We start from the raw sequence: 22,552 nt of genomic DNA, 5'->3' as shown, positions 1-22,552 counted from the left end.
GGGGGGGGGGGGAATTAATTTGGACTGGATGGCATTCACAAACAGCTTACCTTAATGAGTTTCTCTGACTGTTTACTTCATGTAACTACCTGTATCTGTGTTGTGCTGTGTGTGTTTGTGTGTGTGTTCGGGGGGTGGGGATGGGGGGGGGGGGTCATGAGTGTCTGAAGAATTCTCTCATCCCTTCCCGTTGTGAGTTTTGGCATCTGTACGTGCGTGTGTGCGTGCGTGCGTGAGAGTGTGCGTGTGTGTGTGTGTGTGTGTGTCTTGTGCTGTGTGATAGAATCTATGTCCGAGTGTGAGCGCGCTCGAGTATGCTTATGCGAACACACGTACACGAACGTACACAATGACGTCGTTTTTTGCCAGCACACAAGACACCAAAGTAAGAGACCTTCAACTTCACACTGTTCTTCTAATTACAAAAGAAGCCCGCAAACTACACCCTCCCTCCAGTGCCAACAGGGCGTGCACCTGATTTCTCCGTCCCCCGAACAACACCGGAACCATCCGACACTGACCGGCAGATCGGAAACAGGAGGACACACAATGCAGTTATCGTCCGTTTATCTTGTTGGACCGCTGGCGCCAGGCCGACACGGCTGCTGTGTGTATACCCAACCAGCACTGACGTCCCCACGTGTGAGAGTTTACCCCCTTGTCTAAACCAAACGGGGGAATTTCTATCGTCAGTGCCGAGAACTTCATTCATTAACCATTTCCTGACCAAACGGGGGGTTAATTTTGTCATTACTTCCAACAAAATTCATTTACCGTTTCCTGGCCTTAAAGGGCAATACTCATTATTTCCTTTTCCTCGTTGACCCGACGGGTACTTTGTCATTCATTCCAACAAATTCGTTGACCATTTCCCTCTGACCAAAGGGCAACGCTCATGATTTCGTACAACTTGATTCCCCCGTTTCCGGGCCCGAGGGAAATTCTTGCTTGGCAAGTCAGGGTCTTCACCGTCCTCGTACGAAACAATCCCTGGCCCCCCTCACATACACACACCAGCAGACATGCACACAAGAGTGTGAAAGTTCAATAATATTTCTGGTTTGTTTTGTTGTTGTTATTGTTGTTGTTCAGTTTGTTATTTGACAGGCGGTATACTCCGCTATCTTTGCCAGAACGTATAGTCTACGTAGACTAGAAATGAGTGTGTGGAGGAGGGGGGTAGAGGAGGTGCAGGGAAATGTGTGTGGTGTGTGTGTGTGTGTGTGTGTTGGAGCTCATGTACGTTTATATGTATTTAACTGTGCTTTCATATCTGTGAAACTGCATGTTTGGTGCATATCTGTTATGCATGTGTGGGTGTATGTGTGAATGTGTGTCTTCATGTTTTACATTTATTTGCTTATTTATCATCATTGTTATCTTATTTATTTATTTATTTATTTTTTATTATTATTACTACTACCTTTTTTATATATTATAATTATTATTTATTTATTTATTTATTTATTTATTTATGTAAGCTTATCTATTATTTATTCACCTTTTTTTTTCTTCTTTTTTTTTTCCTCAAGGCCTGACTAAGCGCGTTGGGTTACGCTGCTGGTCAGGCATCTGCTTGGCAGATGTGGTGTAGCGTATATGGATTTGTCCGAACGCAGTGACGCCTCCTTGAGCTACTGAAACTGAAACTGAAACTGCCAGAACATTACGAAATCGTTGTGCAGCTTTCCAGTGTGTGAGAGGGCATGTCGACACTTCTTCCTTGCATTTCACATTTGTTAAATATCATTACACTGATGTTTAGGCTTATTTATAGCGCTGACTACCACGCTTCCATTCTGTTCGTCTTAATGTGTGTATAGTGTGTTTGTGGAAGGTAGAGAGGCAGACAGACAGAGAGAAAAGCTCCAGATGGCAATAGGAAAAAGTTTGAATTCTTTAAATTGTTGTCTTTACTATAAAGATGTCAGGCAATATGTGGCAGAGGCCTTTGTTGTCCTCTGAATGTAGAAAGGAATTATTTTCTTCGTTGTCGCGTGCAGCTGAAACATTTTTTTTTTTAAACAAACAATTGCATCGTAATGAACAGTTCTGTTTGTCTGTCTATCCGACTCACCGTAAATATATCTGTGCGTTTGTGTGCTTACGCGCGCGGGTGTGTGTTCGCAATATTGATTTTTTTTTTTCTCTCTGAACAAAAACAAACCAACTAACAAACAAAACGAAAAAGAGCCCATTTCTGCTTCTTTGCAAAACCAATACCCGGGTAGGTGTTCTCTCCGTCCCGAACCACCAGAACCACCCCAACCACCCCAACCACCACTTTCACAGACACACCAAAAAGTGTCAGGAAGGGGGATAATTTAGTAGACATGTGAATGCACTGGAGTTCATCTGGCATAAAGATGTGACTGCTGTTTTGTATATCTTCTTCTTCGTTCGTGGGCTGCAACTCCCACGTTCACTCGTATGTCCACGAGTAATAATAATAATAATGATAATAATAATGGTATTTATATAGCGCTGAATCTTGTGCAGAGACAAACCAAAGCGCTTTCGCACCAGTCATTCACACGCATGCATAACTCTAAAACTGTAGAAACTAAAGACAAGGAAGGGCAGGCAAGGGAGGCTATTTTGGGAAGAGGTGGGTTTTAAGGCCAGACTTGAAAGAGCTGAGTGTGGAGACTTGATGAAGAGAAAGAGGAAGTTCATTCTAATCGCAGGGTCCAGAGACAGAGAAAGAACGGCGGCCAACAGTCGAGTGTTTGAATCTGGGTATGCGTAAACAGAGTGGATCCGAAGCCGATCGTAGTAAGCGAGATGGAGTGTAGAGGTGAAGGCAGCCGCAGAGATAGGAAGGGGCAGTTTTGTGAATGCATCTATAACATAGAGTGCTGATCTTGTACTTTATTCGGTGTGAGACGGAGTGGGCTTTTACGTGTATGACCGTCTATATCCTGGTGGGGGGTCTGGGGGGGGGGGCAGTTACCTCCACACCTGTCTACACAACAGGATCTCTGTCGCCCGGAAGCAGATGAAAAGCATGGCCGTCAAGTTCCTGTGTTTATATAAACCCGAACAGTTCGTTCCTCTCTACCCGACCAAAGATCAATACCTGTCTGACAAGCTGAACAATAGCAATGCGCATCTGACAAGCTGAACAATAATAATGCGCATCTGACAAGCCAAAGAATAGCAATGCCATCTGACAAGCCAAAGAATAGCAATGCCATCTGACAAGCCAAAGAATAGCAATGCCATCTGACAAGCCAAAGAATAGCAATGCCATCTGACAAGCCAAAGAATAGCAATGCCATCTGACAAGCCAAAGAATAGCAATGCCATCTGACAAGCCGAACAATAGCAATGCCATCTGACAAGCCAAAGAATAGCAATGCCATCTGACAAGCCGAACAATAGCAATGCCCACCTGACAAGCCGAACAATAACAATGCCCACCTGACAAGCCGAACAATAACAATGCCCACCTGACAAGCCGAACAATAGCAATGCCCACCTGACAAGCCGAACAATAGCAATGCCCACCTGACAAGCCGAACAATAGCATGCCCACCTGACAAGCCGAACAATAGCAATGCCCACCTGACAAGCCGAACAATAGCAATGCCACCTGACAAGCCGAACAATAACAATGCCCATGGTCGATCGCCTAACACACCAAACCATTTCGCTCATGCATTTACAATACAATAGTGTGTGTGTCTGTGCGTCCACGCATACATCCACCCTCCCACACATGAGCGCACGCGGATAAACACGGGGGGGGGGGGGGGGGGTGTCATTCTTCACAAGCTGCTCAGTCTGGCATTGGCTGGAACCGGCTGGCATGGATGACACTGACAAGTGTAATCAAGTCACTGAGGCCTCTGGTGTGTTGGTTCTACAAACACTGCCTACATGAAGAAACCAGAGGTTGAATGCCAACCCGGAGGACGCGAAAGGTCCGTTGTGAAGCACTGAGCTGTGCTGTATAAATAGTAATGTTCAGTGGCTCCATCACCATGATATAGACAGGGATGTTTTCTCTCGCCCCCTACTCTCGATACATTAAACTCACTGGATCTTTGAGGGGATTTCTGTTTATCGTCTTCCAAACAGATGATCCGTTTCTGAGTCCGGGGTAACCCTTGACAATACTGAGAGGCGGATTTCACAATACATGCACAGTACAATACGGTAAGCACGTCGCAATGCGATACATTGTAGTGTAATACAATACATTGCAATAAACAGATTTAATCCGTGAATTCATTCGATCTTGGGACTTGTTTCTATACGCCCCCACCCCCCACCCCCCGCCCCCCACCCCTTCACCAGTGTTGCTTGGCTGGACCTACCATCAAGCGACATGTTCTGTTCGTGGGCCATTTTGAATGTCACAATACGGAAAACAAAACCTATGCGCATATCCCCAATTACATTCGTTTACTACAGATGGAAAAACAAACAAATGAAGAATGTCACACTTATCTACCTCCAACCCCCTTCCCCCCTCAGTATGTTATTTCACTTTATTCTTCATTGCTGTTATTGTTATCATTCTTACTGCTGCTGCTTGTTTCCCGTCCCACCCTTGACCTTTTTTTTTTTTTTTTTTTTTCTTCTGAAGACCTCTTGAACCCTTTTTTTTCCTCTGAATGTTCATGACCTAATGTGCAGTCACGTATCTGACAATCTTTGGGGTTTTTTTTCACCTGAATAATGCCCATAAATTCTCACTGACCTTTCCACAACTTCAATGCTTCTTATCCACTGAGTCTAATTTCAAAACACACTGGGGTTGTTTTTTTTGTTGTTGTTGTTGTTTTTTTTACTTAAAATCTCCAACCGTCACAATGTTTAACTCTTTCCATACGAAAGGCGAAAGAGACGACGTTGACAGCGTTTCACCCCAATTACCATCATCAAAATAATGCAAGCGGAAGCCTCTTATACTGAAGACGTGACATAGAATACCACAGTTCTGACGACGGAAGCTAAAGGTTGGATCATTGAGACACCCACTGGACATCCGAGGGGTCTGTGTAGAGGAGAAGAGAGGACTGGCCGTACTGAGTGAGTTAAACAACAGTAAACAGTGGTGGTTTCTTTTTCATTTACGAGTCAGTGCCGCTTACACTAGCGATTCAGCTGGAACACAGATGATGAAAATAAAGAGAGGTACACTGGAACAAACTCTGGCACTTCCTTAAGATGGAAGCTCTGGGCTTGTCCTTTCCCCATCACTTGACATGCGCACATTGTCGATTTTTAATTAATACTAACAATCATCATTTATGATAGGAATGATAATAATCCAAATAATAATAATAATATCATTTATTTTCAGTCTAATATCATCATCTTAGATGAGCAGACTATAAATAAATAAACGAACCATGACACGCGAACACAGCAGGAATGACAGAAGAATGTGCAAACACAAGTTAGCTTTTTATTCAAGACTGACATTGCCTCTTTAACCCTGGATATGCTAAACAGAAAAAACCCCAAAAAAAAACAACAACAAAAAACGGACAATACAGAACAAACGCATGGTTGCCTCAATGGTTATTTCCACTCGATATGAAAATATAACGAAGCAAGGAGAGTAAGTGATTAAGAAACAATAAAGAGTGGTAACTCTCTCCATACACAAGGTACACAACTTCGAGTCAGAGCTGCTTATGCAAACACAATTTAGCTTTTTATTCAAGATTGGCACAGCCTTTTAATCCCAAATATGCTAAACAGAATATACAGACAACACAGCAGCAGTTTTAGTTTCTAAAGGCAGCATAACTGTTTTGACAAATCCATACACGCTACACTACATCTGCTAGGCAGATGCCCGACCAGCAGCATGACCCAGCGCGCTTTGTAGAGTGCATGTGTACCTATCAGAGTGGATCTCTCCTACAGAATTTTGCCAGAGGACAACACTCTCGTTGCCATGGGTTCTTTTTCAGTGTAGACAAAGTGCGTGCTGCACTGACACGGGACCTCGGTTTATCATCTCATCCGAAAGACTAGACGCTCAGTTTGATTTTCCGGTCACAAAACTTGGGAGAACAGGCAAGAACAGGATTCGAACACAGACGCTCACGGGCGAGCGTCACGAGCTGCTTAACTCACTCAGTACGGCCAGTCCTCTCTTCTCCTCTACACAGACCCCCTCGGATGTCCAGTGGGTGTCTCAATGACCCAACCTTTAGCTTCCGTCGTCAGGATTGTGGTATTCTTTGTCAGCATTCACGTCTTCAGTATAAGAGCCTTCCGCTTGCAATATTTTGATGATGGTAACTGGGGTGAAACGCTGTTAACGTCGTCTCTTTCGCCGTTCGTATGGAGAGAGTTAACCATTCTACCACTTTGCCCCTGGCAGTAGCAGTGCAGTGCGGTGTAACAAGCCCACTTAACTTGGCCGCCAACAGGCCACATGAGGCAGGTGTGAAGTGAGGGACTCAGGTGGGTCCGTCCTCCTCATCTGTTCTGCCTGGTTAACTTGGTTCAGGAGCCAGCAGCTTCACTGGTGCACATCCCTCACACACACACACACACACACACACACACACACACACACACACACAACACAACACAACACACACACACACACACACACACACACACACACACAACACACACACACACACACACAACACAAACACACACACACACACACACACACAACACACACCACAACACACACACACACACACACACACACACACACACACACACACGCCTCTGGCACCGTCCAGCAGATGGATATCAGCTGTTGTGATGCTCAAGGATTATGTGTATGTATGTATGTATGTTGCCAGAGAGGTGTCAAGACAAGGTGTGAAATGAAGGGAAACAGCGCAACCACCAAGATGCCTGCTGAGAGAGCATGGTTATACACACCTCACAAAGAGTTAAGCACCACTTCATAAAAGCCGGTTTCAGTTTCTCAAGGCGGCGAGCGAGTAGAGTGATGGCCTAGAGGTAACGCGTCCGCCTAGGAAGCGAGAGAATCTGAACGCGCTGGTTCGAATCACGGCTCAGCCGCCGATATTTTCTCCCCCTCCACTAGACCTTGAGTGATGGTCTGGACGCGAGTCATTCGGATGAGACGATAAACCGAGGTCCCGTGCGCAGCATGCACTTAGCGCACCTAAAAGAACCCACGGCAACCGAAGGGTTGTCCCTGGCAAAATTCTGTAGAAAAATCCACTTCAATAGGAAAAACAATTACAACTTCACGCAGGAAAAAATACAAAAAAAATGGGTGGGCGCTGTAGTATAGCGACGCGCTCTCCCTGGGGAGAGCAGCCCGAATTTCACACAGAGAAATATGTTGTGATAAAAAGCAATACAAATACAAATACAAATACACTGCGTTCGGACTAATTCCATATTATACGCTACACTACATCTGCCTTCGCAGATGCCTGACCAGCAGCATAACCCAACGCGGCTAATCAGGCTTTGAGTGCATGCTTGTATAATTATTTGTTTGCCTATGGGAGTGAATTTCTGCTGCAGAATTTTGCCACAGGACAACAACACAGGAGTTGCCAGTTTCTCAAGAAGGCGTCACTGCGTTCGGACAAATCCATATACGCTACACCACATCTTCTGTGCAGGTGGCTGGCAGCAGCATAACCAAACGCTCTTAGTCAGGCCTTGAGTGTATGCTTATATATTCGTGTATCAATCAGAGTGGATTTCCTTTTTACAGGATTTTTCCAGAGGACAACACTCTCGTTGCCATGGGTTCTTTTTCAGTGCTCCAAGTGCCTGCTGCACAGGACCTCGGTTTATCGTCTCATCCAGATGACAACACGCTCAGTTCGATTTTCCAGTCAAACCTGGGAGAAAGGGCGAGAGCGGGATTCGAACCCACACTCAGTCCCAGACTGTTTCAGACACCCGTGCATCATGATGAACAGCTTGAAAAATGCGCGCTTTGGCCGAACTGTGCAGCCATTAGTGATCTATTAACGATAGTTGTGGGCACGTTTTGACCGACACTGTGCAGCCATTAGTGATCTTTAACGATAGTTGTGGGCACGTTTTGACCGACACTGTGCAGCCATAAGTGATCTTTAACGATAGTTGTGGGCACGTTTTGACCGACACTGTGCAGCCATTAGTGATCTTTAACGATAGTTGTGGGCACGTTTTGGCCGACACTGTGCAGCCATTAGTGATCTTTAACGATAGTTGTGGGCACGTTTTGGCCGACACTGTGCAGCCATAAGTGATCTTTAACGATAGTTGTGGGCACGTTTTGGCCGACACTGTGCAGCCATTAGTGATCTTTAACGATAGTTGTGGGCACGTTTTATCCGACACTGTGCAGCCATTAGTGATCTTTAACGATAGTTGTGGGCACGTTTTATCCGACACTGTGCACCCATTAGTGACGATAGTTGTGGGCACGTTTTATCCGACACTGTGCAGCCATAAGTGATCTTTAACGATGGTTATGGGCACGTTTTGACCGACACTGTGCAGCCATTAGTGATCTATTAACGATAGTTGTGGGCACGTTTTATCCGACACTGTGCAGCCATTAGTGATCTATTAACGATAGTTGTGGGCACGTTTTGGCCGACACTGTGCAGTCATTAGTGATCTTTAACGATAGTTGTGGGCACGTTTTGACCGACACTGTGCAGCCATTAGTGATCTATTAACGATAGTTGTGGGGTTATTTTCTAAAATAATGGACGTGAAAGTGCAAGAAAACCCTTGTGGTTATGTACGAGCAGTGCCCAGTACACTGGCTGCATTTGCTACTGTGTCTTCTTCTTCTTCGTTCGTGAGCTACAACTTCTGTGTTCACTCGTATGTACACGCATGGGCTTTTACCTGTGTGATCGTTTTTATACCACCATCTAGGCCGCCATACTCTGCTTTCGAGGGTGTGCATGCTGGATATGTTCTTGTTTCCATAACCCACCGAACGTTGACATGGGTATCAGGATCTTTAGCATGCGTATTTGATCTTCTTCGTGCGTATGCACACGATGGGGGTTCAGACACTAGCCAGGTCTGAACATATTATGTTGACCTGGGAGATCGGAAAAATCTCCACCCTTTACCCCACCAGGCGCCGATACCGAGATTCGAACCCGGGACCCTCAGACTGAAAGTCCAACGCTTTAACCACTCGGCTCTTGCGTCCGTTCTGTACGAGCAGTGCTCTAGACCGGCAGTGTTCGCTGCTGTGTGCCGCCGAAAATCCAGCACCGTGCCAGACCATGCTCCCCGAGAATCTAAATTTTCCATAAAAAAAGAGGTCCTCCTCCTTAACTTCTTGTGATTACTGTAGTTGTTTGACTTGTCTCTCGGTGGATGATACGGGCAAACATTGTCGGGTTCCTTGGTGCGCCGAGTTTGTTGTTTGTGCAGCATGAAGTGGTCTGTTTAACAAGCAGGGGGTGGGGGGGGGTTTCCAAACATGGACTGGTGCCAGTCTTTAGGAGAATACACCAGCCTCTATCGTGCTCGGAAGAGAGGGTGGTGGAATTGGAGGGAAAGGCGTGGGCACACAAAAAAGAACAGGATAGACAGAAGGACCGACTGACAGAACCAGAAGAATGAGGAGACACAGAAGAAAGACAGAGAGACGAAGAGGAAGAACAATGTGATGATTTTGATGATGATGACAAGGCAACGAAGGAGAGAGAGAGAGAGAGAGAGTAGGAGGAGGAGGTGGTAAAGGAAAGAGAAGAGAGAGAGGCGCACAGAGAGAGAGGTATAAACACTGAGAAAGCGACACTGACACAGACAGAAGAGAGTTGAAAATGGTCACAGACACAAACGCAGAACAAGAAACAGAATCAGGAGGCAAGTTTAAGACTGAGAAGGCGGGAGAGAAAAAGGAGGGGGGGGGGGGAGAAAAACAAAACTAAGGAAAAGAACAAGAAGTACAATCACAAGAAGACGAAGACCCAAAATAACTACCACTTCTATTTCTACCGGTGTATTGTGAAGCAGTACAATCAGACCGGAAGAAGCCCGGTCATAGTTGTCCACTCCAACAACTGCAGTTAATATAGCGTGCTGAACAAAATAACACACAGCCACGGACCTGCGCTTCAGATATTAGTCATCTCAGTGCTCCGGGGCCGTCCCCGCAATCAGCGCGGTCCAAAAATAACTCAGCGCCGAAAGGAAACCTCGCGTCCGTAAAAAACTTACGTTGTGAATTCAGTTCCAGGGATGTGCTGCTATGCTTGTCGGCTTTTTCATTTTCAGGACATTATTACGACGTTAGATATAGAGGCCTCAAAGGAAACACTAAGTGGAATATTATCTTTAAAAAAAAACACATGGCAAATGGGTAAGTAATAAAATAACCCATGCATCAAACTGAACACGTCTGCCCGCTGAAGCAGTTACACTGATGTAAACTACCAACCAGAGGCGACACAGGGCGCAGCCACATTGTGGTTCGCTCTCCGGAAAGAAGGCAGAAAGAGGTCAATCGTGACGTCACATCAACCATGCACAAAGCGAACATGCAGGATTGGAACATCTGTGGGAAACGACGGATGTTCTGATTTTTTTTTTTTTTTTTTTTAATCCCAAAATGTTTGGCCATCACAGCCATCGTTTTCAAAAGCTTCACCTTCACCTTCACCTATCCCGTAGTCTTGTGGACCGGTGGTGCGCCACTGGTGATCTGGCAACCAGCATCCTCCAATCCTCTCGGTTTTCTGACCTCCTGACTGTATCGCTCAACCTCAAGCCCGTCCATTCTGGGATGTTGTCCTCCCATCTCTTCCTCTGTCTGCCTCTCCTTCTCCCTCCTTGCACTGTGCCCTGCAGGAATGTCTTGGCAAGCCCTGATGATCTCATGACATGGCCATACCATTTGAGCTTGCGTCTCTTGACCAAGGTCAACAGGTCTTCGTAGGGCCCAATGACTTGCCTGATTCTGTTTCGAACTTCTTCGTTCGTGATATGATCTTTGTAGGAGATGCCCAGGAGTCTTCGAAAGCATCTCATCTCAGTGGACTGTATTCTCTTTTCTATTTCAGCTGCTAAGGTCCACGATTCACATGCATACAAGAGTATTGATGTCACCAGGGTACGCATCAGTCTGATCTTTGTGCAATGTCCGGTCGTTCCAGATGTACCTCAGTTTTGTGAGCGCTGCTGTCGCCTGTCGACAGTCAAATCATTGTCTCTGCCACACGTGCCTTCTTCTGGCACGACGGAGTTGGCAAAACACGCACTTTCCACATCACCCCTCACAACTTTGATCTGTTGACGTTTCAGCAGTTTCAGTTTCAGTTTCAGTCGCTCAAGGAGGCGCCACTGCGTTCGGACAAATCCATATACGCTACACCACATCTGCCAAGCAGATGCCTGACCAGCAGCGTAACCCAACGTGCTTAGTCAGGCCTTGAGAAAAGAAAAAACAGAGGGTGAATAAATAATAGCCAACATACTCCGTGTCTCCTTTAGACCCAACCCCCCCCCCCTCCCCCCTCCGTTGCCCAACACTCGGCTTATATCACAGATTGACATAACTTTACATTTGGGCCAACAGCAAAGTGAGAGCTGTATTATCAATGGTTTCTCCAGTCAACGGGAAATCATTTACAGCTTAGTCTTTTGTGAAGGACTATGACTCTCAAACTAGGAGGCAAAATTGCACTGGCTCCTAGTGCTGCAGCCTTGTGGGCTAGTTGGCCTTTGGGAACCATCCCAACGCCGACTGTCCTAAAACCCTCTTGGCCGAGAGAGTGGGGATGTAACTTGGGCAAGACACTCTCCACTATAATCAAATTCTAGCCCAAATAGTCAGAATAGCAGTTGCCTCCTCTGCTGTTCTGATGGTCATAGTCGGACACGACTGACTATCATATATATATATATATATATATATATATATATATATATATATATATATATATATATATATATATATAGACCTCCCCCCTCAGCTTGTTTTGAACTCTTCTTTCATAAACTCTGGTTCGGAACCACAATCTTCTTCTTCTTCTTCTGCGTTCGAGGGCTGCAACTCCCACGTTCACTCGTATGTACACGAGTGGGCTTTTACGTGTATGACCAGTTTTTTTTTTACCCCGCCATGTAGGCAGCCATACTCCGTTTTCGGGGGTGGAACCACAATCAATTCCAGCCTAGTCCTTGCACAGTAAGGTTGTTTTTTTTTTCCATTTTCCTTTTGGAAAGTCCTTGCGCACTGCCCTTCAGCGAGTTCGTTTCGACCTGACTCAAAAGCCAGAAACCAAAAGCGTGTCTCGGTGTTCGTGGTGGTCTTTTATAACTACTCGATGCATCGTTTTTATCTTTCTCAAGTATTGGACGAACCATCTTTACTTGAATTGTTTGTGTGTGCAATAAAGCAAACAGAATCCAGCAAAGTATTGGACCCTACGAAGACCTTCTGTCCATAGTGAAAAAACGCAAACTTAGGTGGTATGGACACATCTCCCGATCATCTGGTCTTGCCAAAACGTTCCTGCAAGGCACCGTACAAGGAGGCAGAAGGAGAGGACGGCAGAAGAAGAGATGGGAAGACAACATCCGGGGGTGGACAGGCTTCACGCTCGGTGACGCCCTGAGGAAATCAGAAAACCGTGAAGAGTGGAGAGGGGTGGTGGCCAGGTCAGCAGCGGTGCCCCAACGGTCTGAACCCAGACTACGGGAGAGGTGAAGGTGAAGGTGAAGGTGACTCTGTGTCCCCTTTAGACCCCCCCTCCCCTGCCTCCTCCCCACCTACCCCCCCCCCCTCCGCCCCCCCCCCCCCCCCCCCCCCCCACACACACACACACCTCTCACCAGAACAAATATCCGCATCCATCACATGACCTTCAGATGACTCTCTCCACCTAAAACAGGAAAGAGCCCCAACCAGCCAACATGACCAACCAACCAGCTAACGACCTAATCAAACAGGCAGCTTACAGCACAGCTTCACGATCATCACATCCGGTCTGGGGGAGAGGAGGGGATGTCGGGACATATATAGACATCCGGTTTGTCACTGTAACGGTCCCGTGTGCCAATAACGGTTTGTGATGGGCACAGTAAGTAGCAGATTGAGGATAGGGAGGTGGGGGGGGGGGGGCGGGAGGGGGAGGGGAGGGGCGGAGAGTCTGATCGGTAAAGATACGGCTAAAAAGACTGCTGCTGCCCGCCTGTGCCTAGCCAGGGATGATTTGGCTACTTATGTTCGTTTCCTTCTTATTGTGTGACGGTGGTGGGTGGGTGGGGGCTGGGTGGGGGGGCTGATAGGGACGGTGGAGGTCCTTTGAGGGGTGGGGGTGGGGGGGGTGGGAGGAGAGATCTCTGTGTGTGTGTGTGTGTGTGTGTGTGTGTGTGTGTGTGTGTGTGTGTGTGTGTGCAGGCCAATGCGTTTGCTCTCACTTTTGTTTTCAAGCTGATGTGTAGCGTATATTATTGATCAGTCCGCACACTCCTTGAAAAACAAAAAAACAAACAACAACTGAAAACTGAAACGGTCTCAGCAAAATGCCCCCCCCCCCACCCCCCCCCCCCACAAATCACCACCCTCCTCACCCCCTCCTCTCGCTCACTGTCACACTCACCTTTCTCAACAGTCAGTCAGGCGGGACCATTCTACACGTTCCTCGTCATTCTGCGGGATTTGAACTCCAGTTATGGGCACGGCCTCGCGAGTCCTGTAACACATGCAAAGGGGAGTGATGTACAGTTCAATTTGAAATCATGAGTGACATTACGTGACTTGAAGAAACTTCCAAAGGCACGTACTCACACACACACACAGTCACTTGCAACACACGCGCGCACACACATATCAACAGGCACGCACGCGAGCGCAGACAGACAGACAGACAGACATTGAGAGAGATGTGTTTCAATGTTTGTTGTTGTTGTTGTGAACTTGAGAGAGACACAGAGAGAGAGAGAGGGGGGGGAAGAGAGAGAGGATAGAGAGAGATTCTTCGATTCTTTTCTTGCCATATTAAGTGATATGTCAGCGTGTGCGTGTGTGTATGTGTATGTGTGTGTGCGTGTGTGTGTGAACGCTTTCCACTTTGTTAAGTTGTGAGTTACACACACACACACACACACACACACACACACACACACACACACACACACACACACACACACACACACACACACACACACACACACACACACACACACACACACACACACACACACACACGCACACACACACACACACGCACGCACACCACACTGTTTTCTTTACTTAATTTTATCATTCTTTTATGATAGTACGATTCTTTGGTTTCCTTTTATAGAAGTTCCCATTTTGCATGTTTTTCTCCGTCTCTATTTGTGTGTGTATGTTTGTGTGTGTGTGTGTGTGTGTGTGTGTGTGTGTGTGTGTGTGTGTGTGTGTGTGTGTGTGTGTGACCTTACTTCCTTTTTTTTTTCCTATCTCTGTTTTTACAATGTTTGTTGACGAAGGGAAGGAAAGAGAGAGAAAAAAAAAGGGGGGGAACAAACACATTTACACACAGACATCAACTAATCTAAATATACATCTGTCCTATCGTCACGGTATTAATCAATGTCTTGCCGAGCCCCCGTTACCAATAATAATGCAGGCGATTGATGATTATACGAATACAGCCCTCTGTGGAGATAAGAGATATAAACAACATCGCGTATCTGGTCAATTTCCGTCAAGCCATTTCGGAATATTCTTCTGGTAGAACCTGCCATTCAGTGTTACTTTCTTGGTATTTTGCGCGCTCCTTTTCAGTGAATGAGCTAAAGGCCAAAGCCATGAGTATTAAATCTTCTTCTTTTGTTTTTTCGTCGTTCGTTCGTTGACTGCAACTCCCACGTTCACTCGTTTACACGCAAGTCGGCTTTTACGTGTGTGGCCGTATTTACCCCCCGCCATTTTGGCAGTCATATTCGCGTTTGTGAGAAACAGAAAATAGCTATACGAATCAAACCCATCAAGACAATATTCCGCCAAAAAAAAAAAAAAAGAGCCATCTTACGAAATAACACAACAATACGTTGTCTCTTCAGTGCCCTGCGTTTATACACATGGCCATGGCAGACATGACGTATTGGTGTGTGGGTGGGGGAGGGGAGGGGACGTTGGGAGCGGGGGGGGGGGGGAGGGGGGAGTGAAGAAGGAGAGAGAGAGAGATAGACTGAGAGAGACTGACAGACAAGACAAGAGGAACATAAACCAACAGATAGAAAGACAGACTGACAGACAGACTGACTGACTGACAGACAAGAGGAACATAAGCCAACAGACAGACAGACTGACTGACAGACAGACAGACAAGACAAGAGGAACATAAACCAACAGATAGAAAGACAGACAAACAGACAGACTGACAAACAGACAAGAGGAACATAAACCAACCGACAGAAAGACTGACTGACAGACAGACAGACAAGACAAGAGGAACATAAACCAACAGAGAGAAAGACAGACAGACTGACAGACAGACAAGAGGAACATAAACCGACAGACAGAAAGACAGACAGACAGACAGACTGACACAGACAGACAAGAGGAACATAAACCAACAGACAACAATGTGGTTCAGGAAACGGGCTACACTATCTTTTTCTTTCTTTCTTTCTTTTTGCTTTCTTTTTTATTCTTTTTTTTTCCACCAAAACGTGACTTCTTGTATATAATACAGCCACTCAAAAAATCGTCTCTTCCACATGAAAGAAAGGCCACTCCGTCGATTAACGACGCAAAGACACCTCCGCGTCTTGAAACGGTATCACTTCCAAGGCCATAGACCTTTTTCTTTTTCATAGAATCTTTCCCTTGCCACACGTAGCGCGGGTGCCTGCAGTCGTACAGTCCATGGCTATGGCGATCTGTACGAATGGGCCTACTGATTTCTGGCGAAAGAGAGACGGTTTTCAAGTGGGTATGTTCTTGTTTCCATAACCCATCGAACGCTGATATGGATTGCAGGATATTTGGCGAGCGTATTTTGATCTTCTACGTGCGTACACACACACGAAGAGGGTTCAGACACAAGCAGGTCTGTATATCTGTTGACCTGGGAGATCTGAAAAAACATATCCACCCTTTTAAAAAAACCAACCAGGCGCCGTTACCACCAAACTTCGAACCCGGGGCCGTCAGATTGAAAGTCCAACGCTTAAAGTACCTGGCAATTGTGCCGACACCGAAGCACTCCCCCCCCAACCCCCCTTCCCCACTACAACGTGTCGACTATAAGGAAATGGCGGTAAAGTTCTGTGTTGCCCTGTGCCGACTCAGCTGTTCCGCCCGTCATAATCATAGTGTATGATATAAGGATCAGTCCGCACGGTTTTACGCCTCCTTGAAACTGAAACTGAAACTGTTCAGTACTGCTTTGTGCTTCCTGTCAAAGTCAATCTGAAAATAAGCTGCTCAAACAACTCGTACATTATACATGTATTAAGTATTCAGTATAACTACATTTATATGCCTACATGTTTGTGTGTCTCTTAGAACAACGGCAGATGTGTAAGTCGGCCAAAGTGCTAATATCTTCACCGTTGGAAAATAAAGATTCATTCATTCATTCATTCATTCATTCAGCATCCCCCCCCCTCCCCCTCCCCCCTCCCAAGCAATAAGAACGGTGGGCGGTAGGTATAAGGTCAACCAAGGCGTCAGCTGCAGTCTTATCAGGTGTCAGAAAATATCGCCAGAGTGACCACTGTACCTGCATGGACTGACCACTTCATTCATTCACCTGTTCCACTGTTGTCCGCAGCGCGCGCGCGCGCGCACACTTCATTTCCATGGCAACAACGTAAGGAAATTAATGAGCTGACTGACTTTTGTGCGTGGTCTGTCTGTCTGTCTGTCTGTCTGTGTGGTTGTTTGTTGTGTATCGTGTGTTGAGACGGGAACCAGTGCACGGTCTCTATCATACATGTATACACACACGCGGTCGCTGTGCAGGAGGAAGGTGGCAGAATGGTTAAGACGCTCAGCTGCCAATACAGAGAGTCCGTGAGGGTGTGGGTTCGAATCCCGCTCTCGCCCTTTCTCCTAAGTTTGACTGGAAAATCAAACTGAGCGTCTAGTCTTTCGGATGAGACGATAAACCGAGGTCCCGTGTGCAGCACGCACTTGGCGCACTGAAAAAGAACCCATGGCAACGAGAGTGTTGTCCTCTGGCGAAATTACGTAAAATGAAATCCACTTTCATAGGTACACAAATATGTACTAAGAGCGTTGGGTTATGCTGCTGGTCAGGCATCTGCTCAACAGATGTGGTGTAGCGTGTATGGATTTGTCCGAACGCAGTGACGCCTCCTTGAGAAAGTGAAACTGAAACTGAAACTGTCGCGCACTTCAATGCAGACACACACACACACACACACGAACCCATGCATAGCATGCCCACTCCTGCACACACACATACACACAAGCACATGACATTTACGCACGCGCGCGCGCACACAGACACAGACACACACAGACACAAACACACACACACTCTCTCTCTCTCTGTCTCTCTCTCTTTCATGCTCACACACTTAATCACACACACACACGCGCGCGCGCGCGCGCACACACACACACACACACACACACACACACACACACAGATCCATCAGGCATGCAAACGGACAGACAGACAGGATATGAGGTGGTTTGACATGACACAAAAAGAGAAAGCGACTGACTCCTGTCCCTTCAAACCGGAGAAAGCAGCGCCTGGGTGGGACTCGGCACGAAACAGCCCACCGTCTTCCAAACCACCCGCACTTCCCAGTTCCAATAAATTCTCAGTTCCAAGCACGGACAGTTGTCAAAGAGTACGGACATCCATAATTACACGTTACGTCACATCTGCTGTGTTAAATTTTAAAAAAAAAAGAAAAAAGAAGAAAGAATACGATTATAGTATACATATTAAATATTAGCTGGGGAGAGAAGCCCGAATTTCACACAGAGAAATCTGTTGTGATAAAAGGAAATACATATATATATATATATATATATGTATATATGTATTTATGTGTGTGTGTGTGTGTGTGTGTGTGAGTGTGTACTATCTAAAAGGCCTGGGCATCAGCTCTACTACCAACAACCGTGGCAGGTAGGTAGGTGCTAGGTATAAGGACAACCAGTGTGTCAGCGACAATGTGTCAGTGACAACCAGTGTGTCAGTGACAATGTGTCAGTGACAACCAATGTGTCAGTGACAAACAATGTGTCAGTGACAACCAATGTGTCAGTGACAACCAATGTGTCAGTGATAATGTGTCAGTGACAATCAATGTGTCAGTGATAATGTGTCAGCGACAATCAATGTGTCAGTGACAATGTGTCAGCGACAATCAATGTGTCAGTGACAACCGATGCGCCAGTGTCAATGTGTCCATGACAACCAATGTGTCAGTGTCAATGTGTCCATGACAACCAGGGTGTCAGCGACATTCGGTGTGGTGCCAGGTGACAGAAAACAGCATTACAAGCACAGACAGACGGATGATGGGTCGACAAAACACAAGTCAATTCATCATCCGCCACTTTGCGCTCACACAGTTGGCAACCTGAAGGACGCCGTCAGACGACTGAGCTTTGACGAAAAGAGATGGCTGCTCGCGCGTCTGTCTGTTTGGTTGGATTGGTTTGGTAAAGCGCCGTTGAGACGGGGGAATAGTTCGGCGCATAGGGGGGGGGGGGGGGGGGGGGGGGGGGTTGCTGTGGGTTTCTTTTTTTTGTATTTGTATTTGTATTCCTTTTTTATCACAACAGATTTCTCTGTGTGAAATTCGGGGCTGCTCTCCCCCCAGGGGGAGAGCGCGTCGCTACACTACAGCGCCACCCATTTTTTTGTATTTTTTCCTGCGTGCAGTTTGATTTGTTTTTCCTATCGAAGTGGATTTTTCTACAGAATTTTGCCAGGAACAACCCTTTTGTTGCCGTGGGTTCTTTTACGTGCGCTAAGTGCATGCTGTACACGGGACCTCGGTTTATCGTCTGTGTCTCATCCGAATGACTAGCGTCCAGACCACCACTCAAGGTCTAGTGGAGGGGGAGAAAATATCGGCGGCTGAGCCGTGATTCGAACCAGCTCCCTCAGATTCTCTCGCTTCCTAGGCGGACGCGTTACCTCTAGGCCATCACTCCACTTCTTGAGGCCTGGCTGCAGTGTCAAAAACAAAATGATGTAATCGTTGGTTTGGGGAAAGACCTGTGTTGGGTTCACGGCAGTTGTCTTTTCCTGCTCTCTTTCGTAGACGGTTAAAAAATATTTTGTTTTTCCATTCTAGGGTGCCCTTTCTCTTTCCCTGTCAACACTGCTTCAAGTATTCATGGCATTTCAACATTTTCCTCTGTGACATTTTAGCTGTAATTGTATTTGTGGTGGGTTTTTTTATTTTATTTAACAGTGTGAACTCCAGCATGAAAAAAAAACATCTCTCTTTCTCGCTCCCTCCCTCCCCCCCTTCTCTCTCTCACACACACACACACACACGCGCGCGCGCCATAGTCAGGCGTTTATGTAAGTTAAGGAGATCGCTGGCTAAACACAGCGACTTCGTTCACCTGCAAAGAGAAATGAAAAACATCTGAACACACAGATCAAAACGTGTGCCACCCACCCACCCACCCACCCCACCCCCACCCCCACCCCCAACCCCGACTCCCCGCGCGCAGTGCGTGGTAAGAAGACAGTCAATATGTCGGCAACAATCATCCGCAGCGATGTGTGATGGGAAAACATCCCTTCAAGGACAAGCACTCCCCCCCCCCCCCCCGTCCCCCCTCAACCCCCACCCCCACACACCACCCCTTCGTTTTCTTTGAGCTACTTTCAGAAGACGCTCCTTTCATTTCCCCCAAAATAACACGAAATTGCTACCTGTGTTTCCAATGCATAGCTTGGCTCTCTTAAGAGAGAGAGAGAGAGAGGAACAGAGAGAGAAGGAGGGGGGCAAAGAAAGATGGACAAAGAGAGGGACAGAGAGAGAAGGAGGGGGGCAAAGAAAGATGGACAGAGAGAGGGACAGAGAGAGAAGAATATGGACAAAGAGAGGGACAGAGAGAGAAGGAGGGGGACAAAGAATATGGACAGAGAGAGGGACCGAGAGAGAAGGAGGGGGACAAAGAAAGATGGACAAAGAGAGGGACAGAGAGAGAAGGAGGGGGACAAAGAATTATGGACAAAGAGAGGGACAGAGAGAGAAGGAGGGGGGCAAAGAAAGATGGACAAAGAGAGGGACAGAGAGAGAAGGAGGGGGGCAAAGAAGGATGGACAAAGAGAGGGACAGAGAGAGAGGGAGGGGGACAAAGAAGGATGGACAAAGAGAGGGACAGAGAGAGAGGGAGGGGGACAAAGAATTATGGACAAAGAGAGTGACAGAGAGAGAAGGAAGGGGGCAAAGAAAGATGGACAGAGAGAGGGACAGAGAGAGAAGGAAGGGGGCAAAGAAAGATGGACAAAGAGAGGGACAGAGAGAGAAGGAGGGGGACAAAGAAAGATGGACAAAGAGAGGGACAGAGATGGAAGGAGGGGGACAAAGAATTATGGACAAAGAGAGGGACAGAGAGAGAAGGAGGGGGCAAAGCAAGATGGACAAAGAGAGGGACAGAGAGAGAAGGAGGGGGACAAAGAAAGATGGACAAAGAGAGGGACAGAGAGAGAAGGAGGGGGCAAAGCAAGATGGACAAAGAGAGGGACAGAGAGAGAAGGAGGGGACAAAGAAAGATGGACAAAGAGAGGGACAGAGAGAGAAGGAGGGGACAAAGAAAGATGGACAAAGAGAGGGACAGAGAGAGAAGGGGGGGACAAAGAAAGATGGACAAAGAGAGTGACAGAGAGAGAGGGGGGGCAAAGAAAGATGGACAAAGAGAGTGACAGAGAGAAAGGGAGGGGGACAAAGAAAGATGGACAAAGAGAGGGACAGAGAGAGAAGGGGGGACAAAGAAAGATGGACAAAGAGAGAGACAGAGAGAGAAGGAGGGGGGCAAAGGAAGATGGACAAAGAGAGAGACAGAGAGAGAAGGAGGGGGACAAAGAAAGATGGACAAAGAGAGGGACAGAGAGAGAAGGAGGGGGGCAAAGAAAGATGGACAAAGAGAGGGACAAAGAGAGAAGGAGGGGACAAAGAAAGATGAACAAAGAGAGGGACAGAGAGAGAAGGAGGGGGCAAAGAAATATGGACAGAGACAGAGAGAGAGAAGGAGGGGGACAAAGAGAGGGACAGAGAGAGAAGGAGGGGGCAAAGAAAGATGGACAAAGAGAGGGACAGAGAGAGAAGGAGGGGGCAAAGAAAGATGGACAAAGAGAGTGACAGAGAGAGAAGGAGGGGGCAAAGAAAGATGGACAAAGAGAGGGACAGAGAGAGAGGGGGACAAAGAAGGATGGACAAAGAGAGGGACAGAGAGAGAAAGAGGGGGCAAAGAAGGATGGACAAAGAGAGGGACAGAGAGAGAGGGAGGGGGACAAAGAGAGGGGCAGAGAGAGAAGGAGGGGGACAAAGAATATGGACAAAGACAGAGACAGAGAGAGAAGGAGGGGGCAAAGCAAGATGGACAAAGAGAGGGACAGAGAGAGAAGGAGGGGGCAAAGAAAGATGGACAAAGAGAGGGACAGAGATGGAAGGAGGGGGACAAAGAATTATGGACAAAGAGAGGGACAGAGAGAGAAGGAGGGGACAAAGAAAGATGGACAAAGAGAGGGACACAGAGAGAAGGAGGGGGACAAAGAAAGATGGACAAAGAGAGGGACAGAGAGAGAAGGAGGGGGCAAAGCAAGATGGACAAAGAGAGGGACAGAGAGAGAAGGAGGGGACAAAGAAAGATGGACAAAGAGAGGGACAGAGAGAGAAGGGGGGACAAAGAAAGATGGACAAAGAGAGTGACAGAGAGAGAGGGGGGGCAAAGAAAGATGGACAAAGAGAGTGACAGAGAGAAAGGGAGGGGGACAAAGAAAGATGGACAAAGAGAGGGACAGAGAGAGAAGGGGGGACAAAGAAAGATGGACAAAGAGAGAGACAGAGAGAGAAGGAGGGGGGCAAAGGAAGATGGACAAAGAGAGAGACAGAGAGAGAAGGAGGGGGACAAAGAAAGATGGACAAAGAGAGGGACAGAGAGAGAAGGAGGGGGGCAAAGAAAGATGGACAAAGAGAGGGACAAAGAGAGAAGGAGGGGACAAAGAAAGATGAACAAAGAGAGGGACAGAGAGAGAAGGAGGGGGCAAAGAAATATGGACAGAGACAGAGAGAGAGAAGGAGGGGGACAAAGAGAGGGACAGAGAGAGAAGGAGGGGGCAAAGAAAGATGGACAAAGAGAGGGACAGAGAGAGAAGGAGGGGGCAAAGAAAGATGGACAAAGAGAGGGACAGAGAGAGAAGGAGGGGGCAAAGAAAGATGGACAAAGAGAGGGACAGAGAGAGAGGGGGACAAAGAAGGATGGACAAAGAGAGGGACAGAGAGAGAAAGAGGGGGCAAAGAAGGATGGACAAAGAGAGGGACAGAGAGAGAGGGAGGGGGACAAAGAGAGGGGCAGAGAGAGAAGGAGGGGGACAAAGAATATGGACAAAGACAGAGACAGAGAGAGAAGGAGGGGGCAAAGCAAGATGGACAAAGA

The 22,552-nt window shown here is 47.1% G+C and overlaps 1 long non-coding RNA gene across 1 annotated transcript in view; it reads right to left on the bottom strand.

Annotated features, from left to right (window-relative positions):
* LOC143283442 (uncharacterized) overlaps positions 1-22,552 on the bottom strand; it is a 229,797-nt gene that overhangs the window by 76,795 nt on the left and 130,450 nt on the right. The window contains exon 2 of the long non-coding RNA XR_013055405.1: positions 13,545-13,637. This is a non-coding gene — a long non-coding RNA (uncharacterized LOC143283442). The remainder of the gene's footprint in view (positions 1-13,544; positions 13,638-22,552) is intronic.

Source organism: Babylonia areolata, chromosome 6, assembly GCF_041734735.1.
Source record: "Babylonia areolata isolate BAREFJ2019XMU chromosome 6, ASM4173473v1, whole genome shotgun sequence".
Lineage (NCBI taxonomy): Eukaryota > Metazoa > Mollusca > Gastropoda > Neogastropoda > Buccinidae > Babylonia > Babylonia areolata.
This window is presented reverse-complemented; position numbering and strand designations above follow the sequence as displayed.